At 45.3% G+C, this 23,046-nt stretch overlaps 5 non-coding genes across 5 annotated transcripts; 2 read left to right on the forward strand and 3 right to left on the reverse strand.

Moving 5' to 3' along the window:
• Positions 1-11,018: 11,018 nt before the first annotated feature.
• Positions 11,019-11,092, reverse strand: TRNAI-AAU (transfer RNA isoleucine (anticodon AAU)). The gene has a single exon. It is a non-coding gene; the product is annotated as a tRNA-Ile (tRNA).
• A 3,610-nt stretch (positions 11,093-14,702) lies between these two features.
• Positions 14,703-14,776, forward strand: TRNAV-AAC (transfer RNA valine (anticodon AAC)). The gene has a single exon. It is a non-coding gene; the product is annotated as a tRNA-Val (tRNA).
• Positions 14,777-14,838: 62 nt separating this feature from the next.
• On the reverse strand, positions 14,839-14,912 carry TRNAI-AAU (transfer RNA isoleucine (anticodon AAU)). Its single transcript has one exon. It is a non-coding gene; the product is annotated as a tRNA-Ile (tRNA).
• A 3,604-nt stretch (positions 14,913-18,516) lies between these two features.
• Positions 18,517-18,590, forward strand: TRNAV-AAC (transfer RNA valine (anticodon AAC)). The gene has a single exon. It is a non-coding gene; the product is annotated as a tRNA-Val (tRNA).
• A 63-nt stretch (positions 18,591-18,653) lies between these two features.
• TRNAI-AAU (transfer RNA isoleucine (anticodon AAU)) lies at positions 18,654-18,727 on the reverse strand. The gene has a single exon. It is a non-coding gene; the product is annotated as a tRNA-Ile (tRNA).
• Positions 18,728-23,046: the final 4,319 nt, after the last annotated feature.

Consider the following 23,046-nt stretch of genomic DNA (forward strand, 5'->3'; position numbering starts at 1 on the left):
CGTCGACCCTCATCTCCTTTGGTGGCGTTCGCGTGGGCCACTTTCGGTGCGGAGGGAGCCGGCCCCGCCGGAGGTGGTACGTCGCCGTATCAGGGAGGAGGACGAGCACGTCCATCGCTACATGGCTGCTATGGACGTCAGGTTCTCCAATACCTGGCAGGTTTTTTGGGGAGATCACCCGAGCTATGATCCAATGATGGTTCCTTCACTTTGGTTGTCCACCGCCTAGATTACTCTCTAGTATTGGATCTTTATTAGCTAGCTAGCTAGTGATGTATTCGATATATAATATTCGAGATGATTTATTCGAGATTATATATATTATTCGAGACGATGTATTCGAGATTATATATATTATTCGAGACGACGTATCCGAGATTATATTCGATGATGCTTATTATGTACTATGATTGATTCTGTTTTTCCTTATTAATTGATTGCATCCATGCATTGTAATTTGAATATATATCTTTTGGATTAGTTAAATAAAACCTATGGCGGACAATACCGGCAGAGAGGGAGAAGAGGCCCTGTTCAATATCATACGCAATCCTCGCGGGGCAGATGATGATCAGAATGAAGAAGATTATGACGGCTCCGAATATCTAAACAACACCGGGGAGGGTGATATGATATTCGATCGCGACGACCAAATTGATGAAGTCATGAACTATGAACATGACGAAGAAAATGTTGATCTTGAAAAAACAAAGACCGGCGAGGTATATATATTTATATAAGCAGGCATCTGGTGATCATCACATGTTTTAAATGACTTGAATATAGATTAACGAATCAATCTTTCTTCTTTCAGCCATCTGGATCGAGCAAATATGCAGGCAACAGGAAACCAGGCCCGAACAAAAAATTGAAGAAGGGCGTAAAGTACAATATCGAGGCCATCAAACCTAATGGCGAACCATTAGCGCCTAAGAAGATTGCGGACAAGTTCATTCGTCAGTACGGAGTTCTTGTGAAGGACCAACTCCCGATCTCCCTTCAAGAATGGAGAGAGCCAGCAAAGCCACGTCCAGGAGTTACTTTTGTCGATGACAGACAACAACTTCTGCTTTGGGAAACGCTCATGGAACATTTCACCCTACCAGATCATTTCACAGATGCAGATGTGGAGAAAGTCAAGGACGCTGCTCTTAGGAAGATGGCGGTTGCATTCAACAACCACAAGAATCGTGAATGGGCCAAGTACGTCAAGGGAGGAAGGAAGACTCCGGTATTCGAGGGAACACTAGAGAAGCAAAGTGCTCATTGGGACGATTTCGTGGAATTCAAGGATTCGGAATTATCTAAGGAACGGTCGAGAATAAACAAGGCCAATGCCACAAAAAAGGGTAAGTTCCATAAGCTGGGGCCAGGTGGCTATGCGGTGGGAATGCCTAAGTGGGATAAGTCTGAGAAAGAGGTGGAGGATGCAGGTGTCACTCCAAAAACATTGAGCTGGGCCCCCAGGTGCAGGACTTGGTTCTATGCGCATGGGGGGGAGTTGGACCCGAAGACAGGCAAAGTTTCGAAGAAGGCATGTCTGGACGGAGCCGAAGATAAGCTACTTGTTGCAATAGAAGAGGCTCGATCGGGGGTGTTCCAGTACAAGAGAGAGAACGACGAGCTTACGCGTGCCCTGGGAAATCCTGAACACCCGGGAAGAACACGAGGCATGGGCGCTATTCCGTGGTATGAGGGGTTTTCGGACTGGAATGCCGACTACAGAACCCGTGCGAGAAAGAAGATTGCGGAGGAGAAGAAGAGGAAGATGGAGGAGGAGCAGAGGAAGCTGGACTATGAACGCCTTCAAGGACTAGAATCAGCGCACGCGGACTTGGCAGTCAAATTCTAGCGGCGGCAGGAGCAGATCGACTCACTTAGCCAGCAAAGGGGGTCTTAGCAGCTACAGCAGCTAGCGGATGATCCAGCATTGGATAGCACCGTCCCATCCACGTCAAGAAGCAGCGTGGGTTCCGCCCCGGGCGACGCATTGCTGGATAGCTACCTAGTGGATGACATCATGGAGAACACTAACTGCGAGCTACACTTCAAAATGAAGAACATATCCATGAAGGTGGCGGACGCCCTTGCTTTTACAAATCCCCCCGAGGCAACCTTCCATTGCAACCCGTTTCCAGCGGGCTATGCTCGTGTCTTGGTTGATGAGGTGGTGGACAAATATTCGGGGCTAGAGCTTGACATTCCTGAAGGTGACGATGAGCACACACTGGGAGAGGCCAACCATCGTATCATCCTATGGAGAAAGGATTGCATCATCTTTCGAAGGCCACCGACACCGCGTCATCCGACTCCTCATCGAAGTCCGCCACCGAGTCAGCAGACTCCCGCTCCTCCAAGTCCACCAACGCGTCAGGCCACTCCTCCTCCAAGTCCGGCACATCTTCAGGCCACTCCTCCTTCTCCAAGTCCGGCAAAGCATCATACCACTTCTCCTCCAAGTCCGGCACAGCTTCAGGCCACTCCTCCTCCAAGTCCGGCACAGCTTCAGGCCACTCCTCCTCCTCCTCTAACTCAGCCACGTCAGCCGTCTTCGCCGCCTCAGCAATCACGGAAGAGAGCTGCCTCAACTATGGTGCGTAGCGGTACAAGTCGAGGTAGTACTGGAGGTACAGCCGGAGGCAAGCAATTTCAATATGGTTCAAGCCTCGCGCCTCTTCCGCAGAGGCCTTAGGACAAGTCCGAGAAGGAAAATGTAGCCATATCGAAGACCGAGGTGGAAGCCCATTTTGCACCGAAACCGCCACCACCGCCAAGGGAGAAAGTGCCTGAGGAAAAGATTGACCACTTCATTCGTATGGCTAGAGCACCAGCTCCTAAGCCTGTTGACACAGACTATGAGCGCCACATCAAGAAGTTAAATCGAGCATGTCTACAGAAAGAGGCGAGCTCGAGCTCGAGCAAATCAGCTGGCAAAAGGAGTGGTAAAACCGTTCCCCAGCTGGAGAACAGGCGGCGCAATCAATCCCCCCGCTTGTTGTGCCAACAACACATGAGAGTAGGCGCGCCCAATATTATTGTGGGCAAACCGTTAATGTTTCCCGGGCTGGGCGATGTGGTAATAACCGAGGAGCATATTGAGCAGGCTGAAACGCTCATGATCACTGTTGGACAACTCCTCGATATCGAGCCCATGTCTCCGACTAGAGAGGAGGAAATAAAACGGAAATATGTCTGGGCCAACCTTTGGTCGAGCCAGACGAGGTCAAGAAGCTCCCAACGAGAATGTATGAATTGCATCAATGGTACATGGACATTACCAAGATTTCCAATCGAAAGTCCCTCATGGTGAATGTCAAGAAGGATCATTACTACCATGAGAAAGCTATGTCCGTTGAGTATTCAGAACTATTTCAGCTATACAATCAAGACGCACTCGACAAATCTATCGTCAGTTGCTATTGTCTGTAAGTGATTTCTTTCTATAATTTAAGTCTCAAGCTAGTTGTAGTGATCATTTTGATCAATCATTACCTGTATAATTATCCTTACTATATTCTTTTCTGTGGTATTATGCAGGATGAAGATTTATGAAATGAAAAAAGGTGGACACTATGGCATTGGGTCGACCCAAATACCATTAATGAATACACATGGAAATTAGATCCATATTACGAAAAAAGTGTAGACGAAAGCATGCTAGAGTTCTTCAAGCGCCTCAAATACAATGAAGATATACTACTTCCTTACAACTTCGAGTGAGTCACACTGTCTTGTACTACAAATTTTGTTTTTGCCTACTAGCTAGCTACATGTTTTTTCTTACATATGCCCGCTTAATTAAGACACGCAAACGTGTGTGCATGCAGATTTCATTGTATCTTGTTAATCATTAAAGTTGATGAAGGAACAGTTGAAGTACTAGACCCACTACTTAAGAAACCAGCTGACTACACCATCGTGAAGGGGATAGTCAACAGGTAATTTCAATCATTATTAACTATATCTCGGCCTATTTAATTAGTTCGTCATTTCCTGATAACAACTATTTAATAACTCATTTATTCATTTTCTTTGTCGGCGGGCAAGGCTTGGTCAAAGTTCATCAGCGTCACTCCAGGCCAATGGAAACCAAATCTGAAATGGTATCGACCCCAGGTAAGTAATTAAGTAGTACTAGCTAGCTGCCATCTCTTTAATTATCATGCTTGATTAATTATTATCTGATCAAATTCCATTCTCGTAAAGGCCCTGAAGCAGGCGCCGGGGAATAATTTGTGTGCATACTACGTTTGCGAGAACATTCGCATGATGGCGTCCGAAAGGAGCAGATCTCCAAGACAGGAGTGGGTACGTTTGTCAGAACACTATTCACAATTTTTACACCATTATCGATATCTAGTCACACAACTAATACACATGCATATTGATCTCCTTCTTAACAGTTCAAAGAGGTGCGGAAGAAGCTCCTACCCGAGGACCGCATAGAAGCAATTCAAGAGGAAATAGCGGGATTTTTGCTCGACCAGGTCATAAATCCCAAAGGAGAATACTATTACCCGCTATCGCCCCCATGAACCACTTCCAATTGTTATCGTGCTCCGAAGGCACCAATTAGAAGAAATTGTATATAGCTAGCTAATTGTGTATATATATATATATATATATATATATATATATATATGATCGGTTCTACTAGAAATTCTATTTATATATATGCATAACGTGTACAATATGTAGTATCGTAAAATACCAGCAAACGAAAAAGAATTAAATGGAAAACACAAAATTAAATGAAAAAGAAATCATAAACCCAAAACCCCCCAACCTTTTAATACCGGTTGGTGTCACCAACCGGTACTAAAGGGCTCCCTGCCCCCGGAGCTGGCTCGTGCCACATGGTTGCCCTTTAGCACCTGTTCGTGCTGAGCCGGTACTAAGGGGGGGGGGCTTTAGTGCCCACACTTTAGTGCCGGTTACTGAACCGGCACTAAAGGGCCTTACGAACCGGTGCTATTGCCCGGTTCTGCACTAGTGTACCCACGACCACAAGGGGTTGGGCTCCGGCAACGTGGAATTCATCAACCTCTCATTCAATGATGAGTAGTTTTAGCTTAGTTTAGCTTTAATCTAGGACCAGTATTGTGTAATTAAGGTACTTTTATGTTTAATGCAGGAAGTACTGTATCCTTAAGCAGTAAGTTATGTAAATCTAGTTTTAACTTGTGTTTTAATTAGTATTTGCGCAAATTTTAGCATTCGAGGAGTTAAGAATATGGGGGCAGAGGTCAGGGGCGGAGCCAGGATTTCACCATGGGGGGGGGGCGAGGAACACATTGAAGCACACATGAGACATAACACAAAAATATTTCAAGTCTTGAATATTGTATCGATATCAAACATGTAATAGTATAAGCTTTACAATAAAAAGACTACATTTCTACTAGTTTGAATGCAGATCTACGCCCCCCAGCCGGTCGATCAAACAAATCAATAATCTCATTAACATTGAACTTTGCAGCTATTTCCTTCCCAATGTATACAACCATGTAAGGTCGAAGAAAATCGTCACCCATTTTACTTCGGAGATGTGTCTTGATAATCTTCATTGCTGAAAAAGCTCTCTCCGCAGTTGCAGTTGACACCGGGAGAGTGATGACCAAGCGCAATAATCTATCAACCATTGGATACACAGAGGCTTTACCTGTTTTATGCAATGCAACGGTCAAATCAGCCAGTGATGACAAAGAATTCAGCTCTGGATGGTTGCAAACATCTAACTGATAGTGTGGAAGTTGTGACTCCAGGCGAGCCTGCTCTTGACTAGAAAAATCCGCTGGATAGAAGTTGTCCACAAGCATGCAAATCTTTGATATGTCAAACGAGTCATGCCTTGGATCCAAGGATGCACAGAGTGTCATTAGCTCTGTTGTCTGAACGCTAAAACGGTCATTTAGCTCAACCAGTTGTTGATCTATCGCCACATTGAACACATCTGCTTTGTAGTGGTGAAGCACCGTGATGTTATTATGTTTATTCCGAGACTTAGTCACATCAACATATCTGTAAATTACAAATACAGTATATGTGTTAGAGTAAAGCATATGTGATCAATATTATTCTATTATACAGTAGAGGAAAGGGAGTAAGGGACATACTTGCGACTCATATCGGGGATCTCAACTTCATGCTTCACACAAAAGGTCTTAACCTCCTCTATGAGAGGTTCCCATCCTTCCTCTCTTAGATCAGCGAGGAGCACCTTAGTGTTAGAGAGTGTATCTAATGCATTCAAAATGTCCATAGATTTCTTCTGGAGTGTTTGGCACAAGACATCTGTGATTTTCATAATCCTCTCCATGAGGTGCAAAATGAACACAAAATCAAAAGAAACAACTATCCTTAGGGCGCCTCCAGCATCTCCACGGGAATATTGTGTCACCGAACGATCATTCGCTATACTTCGTAGGACTGTAATTGTGGCACCAAACATCTTCCTCAAGCTCCGAATTGACTTGAAGTGCGAACTCCATCTAGTGGCTGCTGGTCTATGTAAAGAACCTATCTGGTTTGCCCCTTTTCCTGTATCAAGATCCCCCAGTTCAATTTCACGTGCAATTTCGGTGGCTTGGTTTGCTAGTAACTCATCATTGCGTTTAGGTGAAGCACTAACAACATTTATGACAAAATTGGCATGTTGAAAAAAATTATGCACTTCATGTACCTCTCGTGATGCTGCAACAAGGGCCAATTGAAGCTGATGCGCCATACAATGAATGTAATATGCATAAGGGCATGCCTTCAGAATTAAAGCCTTCAATCCGTTCCACTCCCCTCGCATATTACTGGCCCCGTCATAGGCCTGACCTCTGATATCTTCCACATTTAAATTGTTATCTGCTAGAATAGTGCAAATTGTCTCCTTGAGAGTCAATGCAAGAGTGTCATTCACATGAATGACATCAACAAAACGCTCCTGTATGAACCCTTCGGTGTCAGGAAACCGGAGGACCAACGCCATTTGCTCTTTCTTGGATTCATCGCGAGCTTCGTCAACCATTATACAAAATTTGCTATCACCAATTTCTTCTCTAATTGTTCTTTGCACCTTTCGAGAAAGTATAGCAAGAATTTCCTCTTGAACCTGATGAGATGTGTACTTTGCGTTTCCAGGAGCATTTTCCAATACAACATCTTTCACCTCCTTGTTATAAGAAGCCAAAAGTTTTACCAGTTCTAGGAAATTACCCCGGTTAATGGATCCCGGAGATTCATCATGCCCTCTAAAAGCACAAGCCTGGAATGTTAACCACCTGCATCATGTCATATAATTGTTTTGTTAGGATACTACAAGATATAATATTTTAATTATTGTAACATAAGATGGAAGAAAAATATTGCTTACCGGATGGAATCAATTGTAACTTTGAGCCTTAGCCTTGCATCTAAAATCGTTTTTGCGGTTGCTTTCCCATACAACTTATCAATATGAGTCATGCTGTTTTTGAAATTACCATAACAACGAACTGAGAAGTTATGGGCTGAACCAGCATCTTTACCCATATGAGTTAAAAAAGCACACTCTTTCCCATTATTCACCTTCTTCCACCTATCAAAGCCCAAAACAGTAAATGTTTCTGAGCCGCACTTCCCAATCGGCTTTCTTGAGAAGAGGAAACAATGGAAGCAATATGCACGCTTTGTGTAAGGTGAAAACTCAAGCCATTCAAAATCCTTGAACCAACTGTACTGGAAACGCCGACGATGTTTTGGTGGATCATCATTATATGGATACTCTCTCATGTATGGCATGTATGGGCCTTCCGAAATATAGAATTGGCGTGCTTCATTTTGCTTATCAAGAGGGAGTTCCCAAATCTGTTTGCGCTTTCCAGGGTCTCGCTCAAATGGTGTGCTTCCGATTCTTTGTTGTTCTAGAACTTCTACTTCTACAGATGCCTCAATATTTTGCTTGCGGGTGGCATATCAACTGAACTGAGATTGGGGACACTATTATCAGTGGGTTGCTCTGTGACATCGACCTCCACGGTTGCATTTGCATTTTCAACTGTAGAGTTTGAAGCAATTGGCTTGAAAAATTACTTATCAGTGGTGTCTTCTTCTTCCTCATGACCTATGCAGTTCTTATATAAGTACAAAGCAGATATGTAATCTGGAATTGATGTGACAAGTGCCAAAATATACTAAGTCACTAACCACTAAGTAGTAAGTACTAACAGTTGATCAATTGATTTATTGAATCAAACTGACGAGTAGTATGAACCTGACAATAATACCTCCTTCTCTGATCACGGGACAGGATCAATTAGGAATTCGGTGTGGGCTTGTGGCGATTCCGTGCGGCTGCCTGTACTGGATTAATGCGCGGTCGGCGGCAGCTTCGCGAATCAGCAATCGACGACGGGCGAAACACGGCGGCGCGGCGCCCGGCGGCCGGCGTCAATGAAGCCCTAGCGCCAGCGGCTAGCGGCGCGTCGCGGATGAAAGAGTCCAGGTCTCCAGGAAGCTAGTCGCGTGCGTGTCGTTCATCGTTGATCGATTGAGATGTGGATGCTACCAGCGTATACATGCGTAGTATGCAGGCTGCAGCCTCGGCCCTTGGCCCTTCTTGCGTTTTGGGCTTGACATGAGTGTAGCCCATGCACTAATGGCCTGATGGCCGGATAATTATGCCTAAACTATTAGTACTAGTCCCCGCTGGAGTTCGTTGGGGGGGGGCCGAACCATGGGGGGGGGGGGGGGTCTGGCCCCCGCTCGCCCCCCCCCCCCCCCCCCCCCCCCCCCACTGCCTCCGCCTCTGGCAGAGGTAGATGCAAAAAGCTTAAATTTGAGGAGTTAAGTTTTAGGGAATCATTTGAGGGGTAAAGAATAGGAGAAGAGCTAGAGATACTCTTAGCTAGTGATTAGCCCCCTCAAGTACGGAGGTCGTCTGCAGGTGATCTTGATCTTGTGGAAGTAACTACAACTGGATATGTTGTTTTGCTTGAGACTCACACTTGCACTGTTTTGTTCGGCGGAAAAATTGCACTCAACCATACTATAAGTTTCGGCCCACGTGCCCTGCCGGGTGAAGAGCTAAAGACGTTCTTTCTTTGCTTTGATAATATGCTCTTCTTTAATTTACCATCTTGAACATTTACCCTTTTTATTTACTTTAAGTTATTTTCATGTTGCTGGTTGGATAATGATCAGTATTCTGATCGATTTTGTTGGAGGTGATAACTGATTAACCAGAGTATTTGCTACCGAAACAGGCCCTAAGTAGATGCTCTCCTTTGAGCACCACCTTTCATCTCATGTTCACCCCCACCCGTCACGGCTTCCCAATTTCTTTGCGGACTATGTTTCCCTATTGAAGGGTCGCATCTCCTCTTCATCCTACTCTTTCAAGCGGAATTAACTAAATGCGCGAGGACATTAAAATGTTTGCTATCACTGAGAAAAAACGATAAGCAATGATAAAATAATCTCCGACCAAAAGCCACCAAGCAAAATCTTATCCAAGGACATCAAAGAACACTGCGACCACACACAAAATCATTCAATAGCTGCTAGCGAATACGATATCTACAACAACAAAATCATCGATGATATATATGAAGGCATTTTAACATCGAAGTACCTTGAAAAAGGATACCCGACACACCATAAGAAAATATCTCTCCAGTAAAATATTGTTTGACGGCATAAAACGGTTTGCAAACACACAAGAAATGAACAAAAAATAGTTATCTGTGAAATTATCCCGGCTGAGAAAGCGAGTCCACCAAACATAACAACCATGAAATATGGGAAAGTTGCTCGAGGAGATCACATTCTCGGAACAAAAGCATTTCAGAGAACAACATAAAGTATGTGCTAACACGAGAGAAATATGTAAACAAAACATAAAATATGTGATAATATCCCATCACTTAGAAACCAGTTTATGCAGCAATGCGGAAACACACGAGGACAACAATTGTGGTAGACGCCCAAAATTACTTTACATGGTAGCATGCCACAGATGTGTGCGTAGTATGACATGGACGAGTGTACGATATTGTTAAAACAATGTATGCAACCAAAAAAGTTCATATAACTAGCATCTTATTTTAAAAGATGGCTTGGACTTGATGTTGTTTGAATGCATGCCATGCCAATAAAGGTGGTGCAATTTGCTCATAATTGCTTCCTGTTGAAAGATTTGATGTTTGGTTTTATAAAGAAGCTTTGTGTGACTCTGATGAATATAAGAACTTGTATGAAATTGTAGACCAGAGACCAACATTTGCTCTGTTGAATAGGTTAACCAAGCTGTGTGGTTTTTTTTTTTTTTTGCTTTGAAGTCTGTGTCATTTTGACATATGATATATCATGTTTATCTACTTATTGGAGATTAGTGTTCTTTGTATAATGATTGGATCCTTCTAGGCTGTTGAGCAAAAACAAGCATTGGATTGTTTCTGATGTTCTTCACAGAGCTAAGATGTGGAAAATTCTTGTAAGATTAGAGGATTTGCCTGTTTTGTAAGCGTTGAGTACAAAATGGTGACGAAAGAAAAAAAATTGATCTCAGAAAAGTGGAACAGTTGATATAAAGAAGCGTTGAGTTACAGATGTGTTGAGCCAGCTATATAGTGCATTTGAGCTTATACTCCCTCCGTTCCTAAATATAAGTTTTTTTAGACATTTCAAATAAACTATAATATACTGATGTATGTAGACATATTTTTATAGTGTAGATTTATTTATTTTGCTTCGTATGTAATCACTTGTTGGAATCTCTAGAAAAACTTATATTTGTGAATGGAGGGAGTACTAAAAGGTTGCATGATTTTCCAGCATCTACGGTGAAAGCCACTGCAAGATTAGTGGGTCTGCATGTCTTCTAAATAGTTTGGACATACTAATCATCGAGGTTTCATGGTGTAGTTGGTTATCACGTCCTTCTAACAGACTGAAGTTCTCCGGTTCAAACCCGGGCGAAGCCACTCTTGATTTTTGTTTTTTTTTCTCGCGTTTTCCATTGTGTAGAAAAGAAAAAGAAAAAAACAAATTGGCCCATACAGGTCTCGAACCTGTGACCTTCGCGTTATTAGCACGACGCTCTAACCAACTGAGCTAATAGGCCTTTTTCTATGTCAATGGTCGGGTCTCAATCCTCCGGTTCGCTCGTCGAACTCGCCCTCGGTGCTCTGGTTCGTACCCGTGATCGGGTCGAGGCAGACAACTTTCCATGCTTCGGCGAGACATTTCTCTTTCTTGGACGCCCACTTGATGCGCGGCTCGCCGGACCTGGCCGCCTACTTCTTCTTCTTGCTCCTCCTCGCCGGAACAGTCGCCGGCTCCTCCTCCTCCTCTTCGTCCTCCTCCTCCTGCTCCTCCTCGCCGTAGACGTAGCCGAGCTCGCCTTCCATGCCACCACTCAGATCCACGGTGTCGTCCGGGGTGGCGAACCCGGGAGACATGGCGGCCGCGGCCAAGCCTGTCGCGATGATGTCATCCATGTCGGCCTCGGTCTCGTCGGTGTCGCCGAGGTGCGAGAAGGGCAGCGCGCCACGGCGGAGAGGGGGCGTCGAGGAGGACGTGTAGGCGGGCGGCGAGTAGTTGTATGGAGAGTACTGCACGCCGGTGAAGGCGGGCGAGGGCGTCCGCTGGGCCGGTTGTCCATGGGGGAAGGTGACGTTGGGGTTAAACCCACCGTGCGCGTCCCCGTCGGCGTAGCCCGGTGAGGGCGTGCATCCCCATGGCTGCGGCGACGGATAACCAACGCCTTGCTAGCCCTAGGGCGCGTACTGGGCGTGGCTGCCGAGTGGATTCATCATCCCCGCGCGAGTCACCTCGGCCTCGGCTTGGTCCGCCGAAGCCGCCGCCGCACGCGCCGCGTTGTCACGGGCCTTCTTGGCGATCGCCCTATTCCGCCGGTCGGCGGTGACATCCTCCCGTCGCTGAACTTCCACCCTCCACTCGGTGTTTGTCATGCCCAGTGGCTTGGACGGCGGCGCCCTCGGCTTCCTTTGCTTTGGCTGGGCGATGGGGGCGGTCGCGGTTGCCGCGGCGTGGGGGGCGACGTACTTCTTCGGTGGCATGGCGGCGGAGGCGAGCGGGAGATTGGCGGGAGGGATGGAGAGAATGGGAGGGAAGTGGGGGAAAAGCGGGATGAAACGGCGGGAAGAGGCGCTCAACTCGCCGACAGGGCGGACCCACGTGACCTTTTCGGGTTTGGCCTGGATCCGCCGGCACCAGTTTCGGCCCGAGCCGGCGAAAAACGGGCGTCTGGGGACGCGGCTGGGCCATTTTTTCGGCGCCGGCGAGGCAAAAACGCATGAGGAGGGCCTGTTGGGGGCGCAGCTGGAGATGCTCTAATGTTCACCTCTTGAAGCAAACAAGAACACGGAAGAACAACTTGCTAACATTGAATGATATTTTTTATATACTTAGCTAAGATGATTTGAGTGTAGGGAAGACTTTTGAAACTACACAATGCATACAGTAACTAGTAATCCTCTGCTGTCTATATTTAGGCCTTATCCAAGAAAAAAAAAAGGAATTCCAAACCTCAGGGTACCCAGACTCGACCCCAAACATGAAGCTTACTGGATTTGATTATAAAACATGGTAGCGAAATCAGAAAATATGAAACCTACCATGGTGTCACAATGTCATCTCTAAAGGGTGTGCTAAAATTTTGAGAAGGTTTTCACAAAAGTTGCAACGTACACTGCTCAGAAACCGAAAGAATCATGGTTTCGAGAGGAAACCGGTCAGGTTTTAAGGCCAAGAGTCGGTGGCTTCGTCGGTTGACCTGGATTTCTTTTATACGCCCAACATGCACCATCACATATTTCATGCCAAATTTTGGTATCTTTCCGGTTTTGGTTGCTATATTTAGGCCATTAACTGCACTTATGGGCTTTAAAATATATAATTCAAGTTTTAACAAAGAGTGCGTGAAAAAGTTAGCAAAAGTGGGTTGAAAAGAGAAGACATGTTTGGGGTGATATAATCCATGGTAAACATCATCACCGGACGCAAGGCGACCTCCTATTACCGAGTTGGTGCGCTCCTCCCTCTGTATCCATTGCAAGTCGCCCCCCCCCCCCCCCCCCCCAATCCGGGCTCTTGCTGCTCCGTGAGGCGTTGTCTCCGTCACGACTAATGTTGGAAATATGCTCTAGATGCAATAATAAATCTTATTATTTATTTCCATGTTTGTAAGTCATTCATATTTCTATGCTAGAATTGATATGGCTGTTGAATGTGAGATTCCGAGGAAAACTCATATGCATGTGTAGAAACATAAACACAAAGTAGGTTCGTAGTCTCACCTCTCCATAGTGGGAGATTACACAGTTCAAACAATTAGGAATTTTTCTGAACGTAAAATAAACAAAGAAAAATCTTTGAATTCAAGAACAACTACTGATTACTAAACTCTGATTTTGCCTTTTTGTTATAAAAAATAATTATTATTTATTAAACTAAAAAACTAACTACTGCTTATTGGAAATTATTTCTTAGTCTGAATCATACTAGATTTTCGTGATATAATATAATTTCTAACTATATACAACTTATACACAGAAAATTTACCTTGATCTGTTTTTCCTCTTGAATCCTTTAGTTTTAGTTAGCTCATGAAAAATTTAAAACTATTAATTTAGTATTATCCATAATGGATTTATCTAGACCAATATATTGGATTTTTATGCTATTTGGGGGATTTCTTCTTCTACTAGGGGGTTTACCAGTAGTATTAGTTACCGACCCTATTTATTCTGCCTTTTCGTTGGGATTAGTTCTTGTTTATATATCCGTATTCCATTTTATTATTTAATTCATACTTTGTAGCTGTCGCACAACTTCTTATTTATGTGGGAGCCATAAATGTCGCAATCATATTCACCATAATGTTCATAAATCGCTCAGAATGGTCTGAAGATAAGAATCGTTGGACTATTGGAGATGGGTTTACTTCACTCTTTTGTATAACTATTGTTCTTTCACTAATGACTACTATCCCAGATACATCATGGTAGAAGGGGATTTCTGAAGCATCATGTATTCATGTTGGACAGGTGTGTTTGGGTGTCTTTTCCATGTGCTTTCATTTGGCACCGATGTATAATTTATTGCAGGTTTGTTTCCATAAATCTTAGAACATAATGCAGTGAATTATTGCTATGGAAAACTTAAAGGACAACCGTCTTGTAAAAATAGTGGTCAACAGTGGCACTGGCGGAGCTACGGCAAGGCCGAAGTGGCCGTGGCCCGCCCAGGATCTCTGTGATTTTTAGTTCATATACTATGCATCGGTAGGTAGCCCATGAGCCTGGTCTACTATCGGACATTGCCTAGACCCCTAATCCCTTCTAAGCTCGATTTAGTGGGAGATTCGCACGACCCCAGCCATAGAGAAGTAATTAACTACTGGCTCCAAGGAGCAGCCGAGCAACAGCGGCATCCCTAAAGCAAAAAACATAAAAGCACCAGCGACCGCTTTGTTTACCGGCTGTATATATCTGCTGATCTAGTTAAAAAATTGCTGAGGACTGACTTACGTCTAATGAAATAGCACGATTCATCATATTTTTTTTCAAAAATGTGCACTTGTTTGTCTGGCCCGCCCAACTATTTCTGTGAAGCTCCGCCACTGAACAGTGAGTGATGATATTCATGTCTTCGGAGATTGCTGGACGCTTATACTGATCTTATAAGCTTTACCGATCAAAAAGTCAACTGGTTTCGTGGTGTAGTTGGTTATCACGTCAGTCTAACACACTGAAGGTCTCCGGTTCGAACCCGGGCGAAGCCATCGAATTAGTTTTTTTTGCTCGCATTTTCGAGTAAAAAAAGAAAAAGAAAAAAAGATATATTTGGACCATACAGGTCTCGAACCTGTGACCTTCGCGTTATTAGCACGACGCTCTAACCAACTGAGCTAATAGGCCTTTTTCTATGTCAATGGTCAGGTCTCAATGCTCCGGTTCGCTCGTCGAACTCGCCCTCGGTGCTCTGGTTCGTACCCGTGATCGGGTCGAGGCAGACAAATTTCCATGCTTCGGCGAGACATTTCTCTTTCTTGGACGCCCACTTGATGCGCGGCTCGCCGGACCTGGCCGCCTACTTCTTCTTCTTGCTCCTCCTCGCCGGAACAGTCGCCGGCTCCTCCTCCTCCTCTTCGTCCTCCTCCTCCTGCTCCTCCTCGCCGTAGACGTAGCCGAGCTCGCCTTCCATGCCGCCACTCAGATCCACGGTGTCGTCCGGGGTGGCGAACCCGGGAGACATGGCGGCCGCGGCCAAGCCTGTCGCGATGATGTCATCCATGTCGGCCTCGGTCTCGTCGGTGTCGCCGAGGTGCGAGAAGGGCAGCGCGCCACGGCGGAGAGGGGGCGTCGAGGAGGACGTGTAGGCGGGCGGCGAGTAGTTGTATGGAGAGTACTGCACGCCGGTGAAGGCGGGCGAGGGCGTCCGCTGGGCCGGTTGTTCATGGGGGAAGGTGACGTTGGGGTTAAACCCACCGTGCGCGTCCCCGTCGGCGTAGCCCGGTGAGGGCGTGCATCCCCATGGCTGCGGCGACGGATAACCAACGCCTTGCTAGCCCTAGGGCGCGTACTGGGCGTGGCTGCCGAGTGGATTCATCATCCCCGCGCGAGTCACCTCGGCCTCGGCTTGGTCCGCCGAAGCCGCCGCCGCACGCGCCGCGTTGTCACGGGCCTTCTTGGCGATCGCCCTATTCCGCCGGTCGGCGGTGACATCCTCCCGTCGCTGAACTTCCACCCTCCACTCGGTGTTTGTCATGCCCAGTGGCTTGGACGGCGGCGCCCTCGGCTTCCTTTGCTTTGGCTGGGCGATGGGGGCGGTCGCGGTTGCCGCGGCGTGGGGGGCGACGTACTTCTTCGGTGGCATGGCGGCGGAGGCGAGCGGGAGATTGGCGGGAGGGATGGAGAGAATGGGAGGGAAGTGGGGGAAAAGCGGGATGAAACGGCGGGAAGAGGCGCTCAACTCGCCGACAGGGCGGACCCACGTGACCTTTTCGGGTTTGGCCTGGATCCGCCTGCACCAGTTTCGGCCCGAGCCGGCGAAAAACGGGCGTCTGGGGACGCGGCTGGGCCATTTTTTCGGCGCCGGCGAGGCAAAAATGCATGAGGAGGGCCTGTTGGGGGCGCAGCTGGAGATGCTCTAATGTTCACCTCTTGAAGCAAACAAGAACACGGAAGAACAACTTGCTAACATTGAATGATATTTTTTATATACTTAGCTAAGATGATTTGAGTGTAGGGAAGACTTTTGAAACTACACAATGCATACAGTAACTAGTAATCCTCTGCGGTCTATATTTAGGCCTTATCCAAGAAAAAAAAGGAATTCCAAACCTCAGGGTACCCAGACTCGACCCCAAACATGAAGCTTACTGGATTTGATTATAAAACATGGTAGCGAAATCAGAAAATATGAAACCTACCATGGTGTCACAATGTCATCTCTAAAGGGTGTGCTAAAATTTTGAGAAGGTTTTCACAAAAGTTGCAACGTACACTGCTCAGAAACCGAAAGAATCATGGTATCGAGAGGAAACCAGTCAGGTTTTAAGGCCAAGAGTCGGTGGCTTCGTCGGTTGACCTGGATTTCTTTTATACGCCCAACATGCACCATCACATATTTCATGCCAAATTTTGGTATCTTTCCGGTTTTGGTTGCTATATTTAGGCCATTAACTGCACTTATGGGCTTTAAAATATATAATTCAAGTTTTAACAAAGAGTGCGTGAAAAAGTTAGCAAAAGTGGGTTGAAAAGAGAAGACATGTTTGGGGTGATATAATCCATGGTAGACATCATCACCGGACGCAAGGCGACCTCCTATTACCGAGTTGGTGCGCTCCTCCCTCTGTATCCATTGCAAGTCCCCCCCCCCCCCCCCCCAATCCGGGCTCTTGCTGCTCCGTGAGGCGTTGTCTCCGTCACGACTAATGTTGGAAATATGCTCTAGATGCAATAATAAATCTTATTATTTATTTCCATGTTTGTAAGTCATTCATATTTCTATGCTAGAATTGATATGGCTGTTGAATGTGAGATTCCGAGGAAAACTCATATGCATGTGTAGAAACATAAACACAAAGTAGGTTCGTAGTCTCACCTCTCCATAGTGGGAGATTACACAGTTCAAACAATTAGGAATTTTTCTGAACGTAAAATAAACAAAGAAAAATCTTTGAATTCAAGAACAACTACTGATTACTAAACTCTGATTTTGCCTTTTTGTTATAAAAAATAATTATTATTTATTAAACTAAAAAACTAACTACTGCTTATTGGAAATTATTTCTTAGTCTGAATCATACTAGATTTTCGTGATATAATATAATTTCTAACTATATACAACTTATACACAGAAAATTTACCTTGATCTGTTTTTCCTCTTGAATCCTTTAGTTTTAGTTAGCTCATGAAAAATTTAAAACTATTAATTTAGTATTATCCATAATGGATTTATCTAGACCAATATATTGGATTTTTATGCTATTTGGGGGATTTCTTCTTCTACTAGGGGGTTTACCAGTAGTATTAGTTACCGACCCTATTTATTCTGCCTTTTCGTTGGGATTAGTTCTTGTTTATATATCCGTATTCCATTTTATTATTTAATTCATACTTTGTAGCTGTCGCACAACTTCTTATTTATGTGGGAGCCATAAATGTCGCAATCATATTCACCATAATGTTCATAAATCGCTCAGAATGGTCTGAAGATAAGAATCGTTGGACTATTGGAGATGGGTTTACTTCACTCTTTTGTATAACTATTGTTCTTTCACTAATGACTACTATCCCAGATACATCATGGTAGAAGGGGATTTCTGAAGCATCATGTATTCATGTTGGACAGGTGTGTTTGGGTGTCTTTTCCATGTGCTTTCATTTGGCACCGATGTATAATTTATTGCAGGTTTGTTTCCATAAATCTTAGAACATAATGCAGTGAATTATTGCTATGGAAAACTTAAAGGACAACCGTCTTGTAAAAATAGTGGTCAACAGTGGCACTGGCGGAGCTACGGCAAGGCCGAAGTGGCCGTGGCCCGCCCAGGATCTCTGTGATTTTTAGTTCATATACTATGCATCGGTAGGTAGCCCATGAGCCTGGTCTACTATCGGACATTGCCTAGACCCCTAATCCCTTCTAAGCTCGATTTAGTGGGAGATTCGCACGACCCCAGCCATAGAGAAGTAATTAACTACTGGCTCCAAGGAGCAGCCGAGCAACAGCGGCATCCCTAAAGCAAAAAACATAAAAGCACCAGCGACCGCTTTGTTTACCGGCTGTATATATCTGCTGATCTAGTTAAAAAATTGCTGAGGACTGACTTACGTCTAATGAAATAGCACGATTCATCATATTTTTTTTCAAAAATGTGCACTTGTTTGTCTGGCCCGCCCAACTATTTCTGTGAAGCTCCGCCACTGAACAGTGAGTGATGATATTCATGTCTTTGGAGATTGCTGGACGCTTATACTGATCTTATAAGCTTTACCGATCAAAAAGTCAACTGGTTTCGTGTTGTAGTTGGTTATCACGTCAGTCTAACACACTGAAGGTCTCTGGTTCGAACCCGGGCGAAGCCATCGAATTAGTTTTTTTTTGCTTGCATTTTCGAGTAAAAAAAGAAAAAGAAAAAAAGATATATTTGGCCCATACAGGTCTCGAACCTGTGACCTTCGCGTTATTAGCACGACGCTCTGACCAGCTGAGCTAATAGGCCACGTTGCTCTTTATAGATATTTACGTTATATATCTGTACGCTGATTACAAGGGGTAGTGATCCATAAATCAGTTTGTGCCTTATATTATTGTCTAATTGCCCATTTCACTGTCTATATTTGCAAGTATCCTTCCCTGTTGGAATCTCCTTTTTGCCACTGTTTCTCACTTTCTGTGGTGTGATGTGTGCGCGAATATTCCCACAGCAACTACACAATAATAAAGCCATATACGCAGGCGACCGAATAATGGCAATGATATATTACTGCTCAAGGTGCATCTCCAAACCAACCTACGGGACTAGTAGGGCTGGGAACCATAAGTTGTTTTCTATGGACTACTTGACGTGTATTTTTTTTCCTTTCCCCTTGACATGTATTCGTTAGGAAAATTTATGTCGAGCCAAATCTCGCGGAAATAATTTTGTTGGTTCAGTGACAACTATGTGCTTGCAACTAATGCTTTCGACAATTCTTGCTTTTTTTTCCTTCTGTAGTAAATAAACATCCTTATTTTAATCATTAGTCTATCTTCATTCCCACAGGATTCAACGCAGCATGACATGAAATATGAATGGTAATTTTACCAGTTCCCTTCTTTTAAAATGCTACAAACAGATGCGGCATGTAATATTCAAAATTAGTGGTTGTGTGATAGTTATTGAAATGCATGTAGGATGGAGACTAAATTTCAGTAAAATTCAGCTTATAACACTGAAACTGGAAAAGTTGCCAGCAGGGACGAAGCTAGAAAAAATCGGCACTGGTGTCAGCCAGTACCCACTACATACTAAACTACAGCAGGGAGATATAAATAAAACATACAAATCCGAAGATAATACAAAGAATGAAAATATGCAATCAGCAAACAATATGAGAAAAGCTTGCCATACCCAGTAAACTCAAGAAATCACTTACATACAAATTAAGAAGAAAAAAATCTAAGAAAAAAATGGCTACTTTGGAGTTAGATTTGTAATTTCGAGAAATAGATGAACAAACAAAACATATCAGACAACCAAAAATGAATATCGTCAAGCGAAAATATAAAGTGACTCCAGACTCACATTTCCCTTCACGCCCTTTCACCTCTTTCTTTTACGAGAACATGAACTTTCACCTTCTTAAAGAGATCAGTCATGCCATCATTTGTAATGGAAGAAAATATATTTTTCCCCACATACGGAGTAGCAAATTAGTCAATCACTCATAATCTGCTCACCCATTTTGTTATGCAAAATATGGTTGCCAATATTAATTTTTTAAAAATCATCGACAATCAACAAAATTAGCACCAAATTTAGAAGTAGATGCACCAAATTTTGCGTATCTACGTACGATCATGGTGTACCTTGCAGGAAACAAGGACTAGGGGACTTCCGTCAGCGACTATATTAGATTAAAATTGTGTTGTTGCCGCTGCGGCCGCCCGCCCGCCATCAAAACAATCTGTTGCTGATTCGCACTTGTGTTGTTCCACTGAGAGGTGAGAGAGAGATTGGAGATTTCTACGGTTTTTTAGGGTGCGAGAATTCAGGACCGAGGCGGCGAAGAGACGAATAGGCACATGGGACGTGCGACCTGCACGTACGGCCGCGTATATCGGAGGCCAAGCAGCGATCAGATCAATGTTTTGTGGGCTTTGTGTTGGCTACTTATTACCTTTTTGTTTGAGGTGTGTTGCGTTTTTCCCCTAACCCTAAAAACGCTCTGGCGGCGCTGGTGGCGATTAGGGTTTGGACGTGGAAAAGGTTTTCGTCCGGTGATTCATCGCCGGTGCGAGAGATCCGTCGGGAGGGAGACCTTGCACATGGCAGGACCTAACTCTGCGGCGGGGGGTGCGGTGCCGGAGAACGATCCACTCGCGGGTCGCGCGGCCAGGAAACATCTGGAGGAAGCCCTGGGCAAACTGGATATCTCTGAGGAAGAGGCGACTCCTTTGATACTCGACGATCGCGTCGAGGAAGGTCCGGTGAAGTGGCTGCTGGCTGGTAAGGTTCTGCACCGGAACCAACTACATATCCAGACGATCACCAATGCCCTGCGGCCGGCATGGGGAAATCCACGGGGTCTCCAATTCAAATCTGCGGGAGTTAACATCTTTGTGGCAGAGTTCGAGAATCAGAGAGATAGGGATCGTGTTTGGGGAGGATCCCCTTGGCATATCAACAAGAATGCGGTGGTGCTAGCGGAGTTCGATGATTGCATGAGGCCGGATGAGGTGAAGTTCGATAAGCTGCAGGTGTGGGCTAGGGTTCTTAACCTGCCATACAATCTGCGCGATGAGGCATGGTGGAAACCAATAGCTCAGCAGATGGACAAGGATGCTCTTTTGGTAAAATTTGACCACAATGGTGGGTTTCTGCGAGCGAGAGTTTCCATCGATGTTGCTAAGCCGATCAGGCGCTGGATCCTGATAGATTCTGCCAGGAGAAAGAAAGTGGACATGTACGATATCCAGTATGAAAACCTCCCGTACTTCTGTTTCTCCTGCGGCAGACTAGGGCACTCAGAGCTGTATTGCCCAACTCCTGGTTCCAGGGATGAGAACGGTGAGCTTCCGTTTGGCCCAAAACTGCGAGCTTCTGACGAGCATCGGAAGCCACCGAGTTCAGAAAACTCTTCTAAGGATCCAAAAACGGGTGCCAACAGTAAGCCTACAACCAGGTACTCAAGCACCAACAAGGAGCCGGGAGAAGAAGTTGTTTCCCCAATCAAGCACAGGCAACCACCGAAGACGAAAGAGGCCCCGAATCAAGTATACAGACCGGTGGTGAAAACACTGCTGATTACAGAGGGTGAACCTAGTACAGCCAAGGGTGCTGAAACTGTTGGTAAAGATGGAGAGACTTCTGCTAGTAATGAAGTGGAAGGTGAAGTATTTGCTCGAGAGTCTAAGAAAAAGAAGCCCACCCCTGAAAATTCGGCAGAGACCGCGACGCGGTCCTGCCAGGCACAATGACATGCTTGAGGTGGAACTGCCGGGGGCTTGGGAACCCCGAGGCAGTTCGTGAGCTTCGCAGTATAGTGAAGCTGGAAGGACCCACTCTCCTCTTTGTAATGGAAACGAAAATTCAAGCAAAAAGAGTAGAGGCTTTGAAGTATTCTCTTGGTTTTGGAGGTTGTTTTGCAGTCGATAGTGTCGGCCTAAGCGGCGGCATTGGTCTTTTTTGGTCACGTGAGGTGACTGTGGAGTTAAAAAATTTCAGCAAGTGTCACATTGATGCGTTGGTTCATAGCAATAATCGGAGTTTATCGGTTTGGAGGTTCACTGGCTTCTACGGGGCGCCGAGAGCATCAGATCGCGGTGAAAGCTGGCAGCTCCTGCGTAATTTATATGCTTTACCCCATACAGCCTGGCTGTCTATGGGAGATTTCAACGAAACGCTGTATGCATCCGAGCATTTTAGCAGAAGAGCAAGGTCGGAGTCAAATATGAGAGCGTTTCGGTCCGTAATGGACGAGGTTTCCATGCAAGATCTAGGCTCGTCAGGTACGCCTTATACTTGGGACAATCAGCAAGGAGGAGATGCAAATGTCAAGGCGCGCCTAGATCGAGCTTTCGCGAATGAGGAATTCCAGCAACTTTTCCAACACATACGGATCAGACACCTTCCCTCGGTCGAATCTGATCACTGTTTTGTTGTAGCTGAAATCAGGGATACATTGTCATACGGAACACGGGCCAAGAAACAGTTTCGCTACGAGAATGTATGGCCGATGCACTCGGATTACGACCGTCTAGTACGTGATACATGGCGGGGAATCCAGAACAAGTCAGGGCTCCAAGGGATTTCCACAGCTTTGGGGTCTCTTCAGTCTATTCTTGAGCCGTGGGGCTCAAAGGAATTCGGTTGTTTGGCACGCACAGTAAGGAAACTCCAGAAGAGACTGGAGCGCGTCAGGTGCTGTTCCATGGGAACGGGTCCAACGGACGAAGAGAAGAACATAGTTAAGAAGCTGAAGGAAGCGCTTCTCCAAGAGGAAGTGTGGCTTCGTCAGCGTTCTAGGGTTCCATGGCTCCGCGAGGGCGATCGGAACACTTCCTACTTTCAGGCACAGGCTGCCCAGCGCAAAAGAATGAACAAAATCCAGGGCTTACGCCGTGTGGATGGATCAGTTTGTGATTCTGAGATGGAGGACAAGGCTGAGGTTCTAGATTTCTACCAAAACTTGTATCAAACACAAGGTTTTAGTGAGGCTAATGACTTATTATCTCATGTACCCGTCAAGGTGACTCAGGGTATGAATGATGATCTTACCAAACCTTATACCGCCGAGGAGGTCAAAGTTGCGTTGTTTCAAATGGCTCCTTCGAAGG

Source organism: Triticum aestivum, chromosome 3A (assembly GCF_018294505.1).
Source record: "Triticum aestivum cultivar Chinese Spring chromosome 3A, IWGSC CS RefSeq v2.1, whole genome shotgun sequence".
In the NCBI taxonomy this organism is placed as follows: Eukaryota; Viridiplantae; Streptophyta; class Magnoliopsida; order Poales; family Poaceae; genus Triticum; species Triticum aestivum.